This window comes from Cervus canadensis, chromosome 10, assembly GCF_019320065.1.
Source record: "Cervus canadensis isolate Bull #8, Minnesota chromosome 10, ASM1932006v1, whole genome shotgun sequence".
NCBI lineage: Eukaryota > Metazoa > Chordata > Mammalia > Artiodactyla > Cervidae > Cervus > Cervus canadensis.
In genome coordinates this window covers 24,739,403-24,746,939 of record NC_057395.1, presented here as the reverse complement: position 1 = coordinate 24,746,939, position 7,537 = coordinate 24,739,403, and the positions used below count along the sequence as shown (strand labels likewise).

At 41.9% G+C, this 7,537-nt stretch overlaps 1 non-coding gene across 1 annotated transcript; it reads left to right on the top strand.

The window, feature by feature from the left end:
• The first annotated feature begins 1,979 nt into the window (after positions 1-1,979).
• Positions 1,980-2,052, top strand: TRNAM-CAU. The gene has a single exon. It is a non-coding gene; the product is annotated as a tRNA-Met (tRNA).
• Positions 2,053-7,537: the final 5,485 nt, after the last annotated feature.

The following is a 7,537-nucleotide window of genomic DNA, read 5'->3' as shown; positions in this document are numbered from 1 at the left end:
ATATAGCACCCATATTTGAAAAATCAGCATACTTCACTATTTGGTTTTTTGTTTGTTTATGCCCTTCATTTTCCTCCTCCCCATAAGCCAGGTAGTTAAGAATACAGGCTCTCGGTTCACATCAGCAGGAATCTAATCATGGCCCAACCCCTCTTTAGCCATGTCTCTTGGGCGAGTGTCTTAACCTCTCCAAACCTCAGGTTTTTTTTAATCTGTATCGTGGGAATAATATTACCTTTCTAAGTGTTATTTTGACAAATAAATGAGGTAATTTATGCAAGGCACTTAACCCAATGCTTGGTATATAATAGGTGCGTAGTAACTGTTAGCCACGTTATTATTGTGATTATTATTCTTATTGCTTCTATTACTAAACTTAATGATTTATAGGAAAGCAGAAATCTGCTTTCTACAGCAACTTTATTAACCTTTATTTACTTGGATTTACATAATCTAGTATTATTTATTCCAAGGAAATGGTACATAGGATATACTGTAGTTAGATAATCAAGTTATTAAATGTCAAAAATGGAGCTCTCTTCCAGGGAGTGGGCTGCAGTGGACTATACTTGCCTTATGTCTCAGAGCGATAGAAAAACTCATGAATGAATCCTGGGATCATAAATGGAAGGTTCTTTCTTTGGCAGAAAACTGAGCCTCAGACCCAGGTCAGCCTTGCTGAAGCCTGTCATGCCCCAACTCCACTGACAGAGCAGGAGAACCTTCCCAGATCAGAACACAGATAGTTAAGTTAGGAAACAATCTGCAAGTGGAAATTCGATGGTGTGAAGGCTGAATGTTTACAGAAAGCTTGAGAGGCTGGTTGGCCAGTAAGAGTTTAGACAAGATTGCACTGTTCATGTTATCTCTGGCGAAGAATTATTATTATTTTTTACCTCCCAGTCCATTTTGCACTGTTTATAAACTACAGTAAAAATGAATTGTTAGAAAAATACATCTAAAAAGCAAAGACATACAGAATACAAGTCTAACTTTTTCTTTATTATTAATTAAACAGACAGACATAATCTACCAAATTGTTCTAAAAGTTGCTACATACTTATTCTCAATTTCTTAACAAGTTTTGTTGCGGATCAGGAGCAAATGGATCAGTGGATCAGTACTCCTATAGTGCACATTTGTGCTTTTATTTAAAACTCAAACAGTTGTGCCTTGAATTTAAGGGGAACTTCTCACTTACATATCAATTAATTTTAAAAAGTATTAATTTTAACATTTTTAACGTGTTTATTTAAAACCCATCAAAGGGATTTCCCTGGTGGTCTAGTGGTTAGGACTCTGCACTTCCACTGCAGGGGCAATGGGTTTGATCCCTGGTTGGCGAACTAAGATTTTGTGTGCTGCTCTGGGTGTGGCTGAAAGAAACAACCCAAAACACCTTTCATGGATGGATTAAATACATGCTATGTATGAAATTAAATGAGAGATGGTTCCCTCTCTCAATAGCTTATTGGTTAATAGAGGAGTGAATGTCCCTGGCCGTGATACGGAAGGGAAGGTGGTACACCCAGGAGCACTGTGGGTGTGCTGCCAGGGGACCCAGGGTAAGGAGCATCCCTCCCATCAATGGAGGAGTCAGGCGAGCTCTGGAGCAGGTGGCCTTGAAGCCTTGGGAAGATGCAGGGGCAGGCGTGCTGGAGGAAGGAGTATCTCTCAAAAACCTTGGCATACGTCTTTTTTATGTTTAAAACATCTCTGTGAGGCTGAGAGATGTTAAGAACCTCCACACAGAAATCGAAGCACAAACGTGCAATTGTAAAGCTTGTAGGTGGCATTGAGCATTTTGTTATGGATTGAATGTATCCCCTCAAAATTCACATATTACAACATGATATACTGCCTCCCAAAGCAATGGTGTTAGGAAGGGGGCCTTTGGGAGGTGGTTAGGATTAGATGAGGTTGTGAGAGTGGAGCCCTCGGAACAGGATTAGTGCCTTTTAAGAGTCAAGAGAGGGACTTCCCTGGTGGTCCAGTGGCTAAGACTCTGCACTCATAATGCAGAGGGCCCCGGTTCAAGCCCTGGTTGGGGAAATAGATCCCACATGCTGCAACTAAAAAATCCTGTATGCTGCAATGAAGACTGAAGATCCCACATGCTACAATGAAGACCTGGTGAAGCCAAAAAAATAAAAAAGAGTCAAGAGAGAGTTCGCTCTTTCTGCTTTCTATGAAGATACACCCAGGAAGCAGTATTCTGCAACTGGAAGAGGGCTGTCACCAGGACTTCACCATGCTGCCCCTTTGATCTTGGATTTCCAGGCTCCAGAATTTGAGAAATAAGAAAGTGAAAGTTGCTCAGTCGTGTCCAACTCTTTGTGACCCCATGGACTATACAGTCCATGGAATTCTCCAGGCCAGAATACTGGAGTGGGTAGCCTTTTTCTTCTCCAGGGGATCTTCCTACACCAGGGATCGAATCCAGGTCTCCCACATTGCAGGCAGATTCTTTACCAGCTGAGCCATAAGGGAAGCCCTCAGAAATAAATATCTGTTATTTATAAACCTCCAACCACCACCCCACCCAGTCTGTGGTACTTTGTTATAGCAGCCTTTGAACTAAGACACAGGTTCTCTGGACTATTTAAATCTTTGTTTTTTCAACTGTGAAATGAGCCTAATAACATTAGCCTTGTCCACAGGGTTAGAGATAAATGCATAAACATTATATTCCTTTATAAATGTACACATATTTATATCACAAAGTTCTGACATATTATCTGATACATAGTAAGAATGCAACAAAATGTGACAATTATTAAATTATTATTAAACAATGGGCCAAGGACCATTTGTCAGCTGAGAACTAGGGCTGTGGTTGAGGTCATTTTTGGAGGTGAGGGTGGGGATGGAAGGATTCTTCTCAGCATTCCTTCCCCCATTCTTTTGGTAACCTTCCCCTGGGGAACTGTCAGTCACCCAGGGGACTGACATTAAGAACTAAGTTCATTAAGTTCTCATGGGTCTGCTTATCCACTGGCCACAGGGACCACATGTGATCCAGATCTGGCCAACTGTAGTGCCCCATTGCTCTAACCACTGTGAGTGGCTGCAGGATGGACACTGAATTGAAATCTGGACCAATCAGAATCTCACTGAGGTTTATCTATAGGCATGTTGCAAGAAAAAAAATTACTTCTCTTTCAGGCTTTCTAAGCTTGGCTGAAAATAACTGAGTCTGTTACAAATAGCAGAGCTTAGAGATGGAAAAAGGAGAGGGGGAGAGGGAAGTGAAAATCCCATTAGGTCTCTGAATTTACACCTCAACTTTCCAGTAATTTGAATCAGTACATTCCAAATTTTCTGTCACTTGCACCTCTGACTAATGCAAGGACTAGCTCAGGTTTCCAGATTCTTGTTTCAACATGTTATATGTTAGGTCAGGGCTTTTAAAGAGACATCTCCATGATATACTAGTTACTCAAGATTATTTAGGAGAGATTCTGGGGTGAAGTTGTTCCATCAAGAGAATAATAAACTGGGAAGTCCCTGGCTGTCCAGTGGTTAGGATTTGGTGGTTTCACTGATCAGGGAACTAAGGTTCTGCAAACCATGCAATGAAGCAAAAAAAAAAAAAAAAAATAGCAGTAGCCAACCAAAACACACACACACACAAAACAAAAAACAAAAAAACCAAATTGAGAGAGTAGCATTGACATATATATATATATATACTACCATGCATAAAATAGATAGCTAATGGGAAGCTGCTTTATAGCACAGGGAGCTCAGCCCGGTGTTCTGTGATGACCTAGATGGGTAGGATGGGGTGGGGTGTGAGGGAGGTCTAAAAGGGAGGAGATACATGTGAACCCATAACTAGTTCACTTTGTTGTGTTGCAAAAACTTACAGAACATTGTGAAGCAATTGTGTGTATTAGTGTGTTAGTCATTCAGTCGTGTCTGACTCTTTGTGACCCATGGACTGTAGCCCACCAGGCTCCTCTGTCCATGGAATTCTCTAGGCGAGGATACTAGAGTGGGTTGCCATTTCCTTCTCCAGGGGATCTTCCCAACCCAGGAATCGAACCTGCATCTCCTGTGTCTCCTGCATTGCAGGCAGATTCTTTACTGTCTGAGCTACCAGCGGAGCCCTATAAAGCAATCATACACCAGTTAAAAAAAAAAAAATCAACAACAACAGCAAAAAAGAGAGAATTAAAAAACCCACTGTGTGTCCTGCTATATGAGAGCCTTAAATCCCACTAAGGATGCAAAACACTAAGAAATTAGCCAAGGAAACAAACTGAGCTATGACACATGTCAACAGATGTGTGCTAGGAGAGTCCAGAGAAGGGGAAGAGGCTCATGGTATCTGGGGACTATCTAAAGTTTTAAAGAAGGATGCACAGCTTCCCAGGTAAAGAAACCACCTGCCAATGCAGGAGACCCAAGAGATGTGGGTTCGATCCCTGATTTGGTAAGATCCCCTAGAGGAGGAAATGGCAACCTACTCCAGTATTCTTGCCTGGGAAATTCCATGGACAGAGGAGGCTGGCAGGCTATATATAGTCCATGGGATTGCAAAAGAGTTGGACATGACTGAGCATGCCTGCATGCAGGATTTGAGCTGGGCATGGAAGGCAGTTCAGAAAAGTACCTTAGGAGAGAGCTTAGCAGTTGTGGTGCATGGGCTTAGTTGCTCCATGGCGTGTGGAATCTTCCTGGATCAGGGATTGAACCCATGTCCCCTACACTAGCAGATAGATTCTGCTCCACCACACCACTAAGAAAGTGTCCCGCCGCCAATGGGATATTTAAAGCAAATCCCAGACATCAAATTATTTTACCCTTAGTACAAGTGAAAGTTGCTCAGTCGTGTCTGACTCTTTTTGACCCTATGGACTATAAAGTCCATGGAATTCTCCAGGCTAGAATACTGGAGTGGGTAGCCTCTCCCTTCTCCAGGGGAACTTCCCAACCCAGGGATCAAACCCAGGTCTCTCACATCGCAGGCAGATTCTTTACCAGCTGAGCTACCCTTAAGTGCTTCATTATTATCTTTAAAAGGGAAGGACCTCTTTCCCTAATATGAGCACACCATTATCATATTTAAAAGATAAAAAATAATAAGTATTTAATAATAGATATATTCCTTATATACTCTCTATGTATTTTCAGTCCATGTTCAGTTTTCTCCAAGTGTCTCAAGAACGTCTTTGTATTGATGGTTTGTTTGAAACAGGATCTAAAGAAGGTCCACACGTATGTTTGGTTGTGTCTCTTGAGTGGCTCAGCTGGTAAAGAATCTGCCTGCAATGCAGGAGACCTGGGTTCGATCCCTGGATTGGGAAGATCTCCTGGAGAAGGGAAAGGCTTCCCACTCCAGTATTCTGGCCTGGAGAATTCCATGAACTGTATAGACCATGGGGGTCTCAAAGAGTCAGACAAAACTGAGCAACTTTCACTTCACTTCACTTTACTCTCTGGATGAAACACAAGCTGGAATCAAGACTGCCAGGAGAAATACCAATAACCCCAGATATGCAGATGACACCACCTGTATGGTAGAAAGGGAAGAGGAACTAAAGAGCTTCTTGATGAAAGTGAAAGAGGAGAGTGAAAAACCTAGCTTAAAACTCAACATTCAAAAAGCGAAGATCATGGCATCTGGTCCCATCACTTCATGGCAAATAGTTGGAGACACAATGGAAACAGTGAGACACTTTATTTTCTTGGGCTCCAAAATCACTACACATGGTGGCTGCAGCCATGAAATTAAAAGACGCTTGCTCCTTGGAAGAAAAACTATGATAAATTTAGGCAGCATATTAAAAAGCAGAGACATTACTTGGCCGACAAAGGTCTGTCTAGCCAAAGCTGTGGTTTTTCCCGTAGTCATGTGTAGATGCGAGAGTTGGACCATAAGAAGCCTGAGTGCCGAAGAATTGATGCTTTTGAACTGTGGTGCTGGAGAAGACTCTTGAGAGTCCCTTGGACTGCGAGGAGATCAAACCTGTCCATCCTAAAGGAAATCAGTCCTGAATATTCATTGGAAGGACTGATGCTGAAGCTGAAGCTCCAATACTTTGGCCACCTAATACGAAGAACTGACTCATTAGAAAAGACCCTGATGCTGGGAAAGATAGAAGGCGAGAGGAGAAGGGGCCACAGAGGATGAGATGGTTGGATGGCATCACCGACTTGACAGACATGAGTTTGAGCAAGCTATGGGAGTTGGTGATGGACAGGGAAGCCTGGTATGCTGCAGTCCATGGGGTCACAATGAGTCAGACACGACTGAGGGACTGAACAACAACAACTTGAGTCTCTTGAGCCATCAACAATAGTTCTCACTTACTCCTTTCAAAAACTATGTATTTGTTGAAGGAAACTGCTCATTTTTCCCATGGAATTTTCCACATATTGGATTTGGCCGCTTGTACCATCAGGGTGCAGTTCAAAATTCTCCTCTGTTCCCTGAGTTTCCTGGAAATTGGTCATAATGAGGTCCAGAGGCTTGATTTGATTCTGCTTCAGTTATTGTTATTATTTTGAGGGGTGAGAATACTTTATAGATAGTGCAGAACAGTTCTGAATGCCTCTCATTAGGAGCATAATATTAATATCCGGCTACTCCTTTTTAGTGATGTTATAGTTGATCAGCAAATTCTAGCTAAAAATGCTGCTGTGGCTTTTTTTTTTTTTTTTAAGTTTTCTTTCTGTACCTCTCTGGGATTCTGAGACTGTGAGGGCTGGGCTGCTGGACAAATCTAATTCACAGACCAGGGCTGCACTCAGAATCACCCTTCCTCCGGGACCGGGGAGGCTTTTTTCCTGGGCCAAGCTTACGACTGACCTTTGTGTGCTTCCCTTGGGTGGTAGAATTTCCCAGGAAGCTATTCAGGCCCTCAGGCAAATGATTCTTGCCGGCCGGCTGGCCTGCCAGTCTGTCAGACACTTCTGAATCTCTGAATGAAGTGAGGAAAGTCCAAAGAGATTTGTCAGGATGTGTGATATTAGATTTCTTTAGCAGGATTGCTTGTCACTTTACCACTCTCCAATGAAAAAAATTCTCACTGATTGTGTCTAAAGATGCAAAATAAAAGGAAGAATCAAGGCAATTTCACAGGAAAATATGAAGCCATGGAAACTTATAGGCAATACAGCGGAGCTTTTCTTTTCCTTGATGGTCTTGAATTATATAGCTTGCCCTTTGAACTGGATAATTTGATTATGTAGCCGAATCCTTTGGGTAATTTAGGTTTGCCCCCTAGATGATTATGACTCTTCTGCCCTCCATGTAGGAAGATAATTGTGTCAGCTTCCGATTTTTTTAAACCTAGAGTAAAATTTGTATGACGGTAAGCTTTCAATAGAGGAAAATGGTTTTATGTAGATTGGTGAACGTGATGATTTAGTTTTTCATTCATTTGATTCAGCTGCTAAAGAGAGTTCAGCTTTAGAAATTAAGAAACTCTATACATGCTTTTATCTTTTATAGGATCTTGAGATCCTTTGCGAAACACAGGGTAATAGAAGCAAATGCATCTGCTCTGTCTTCATGTTCATGTTGCCT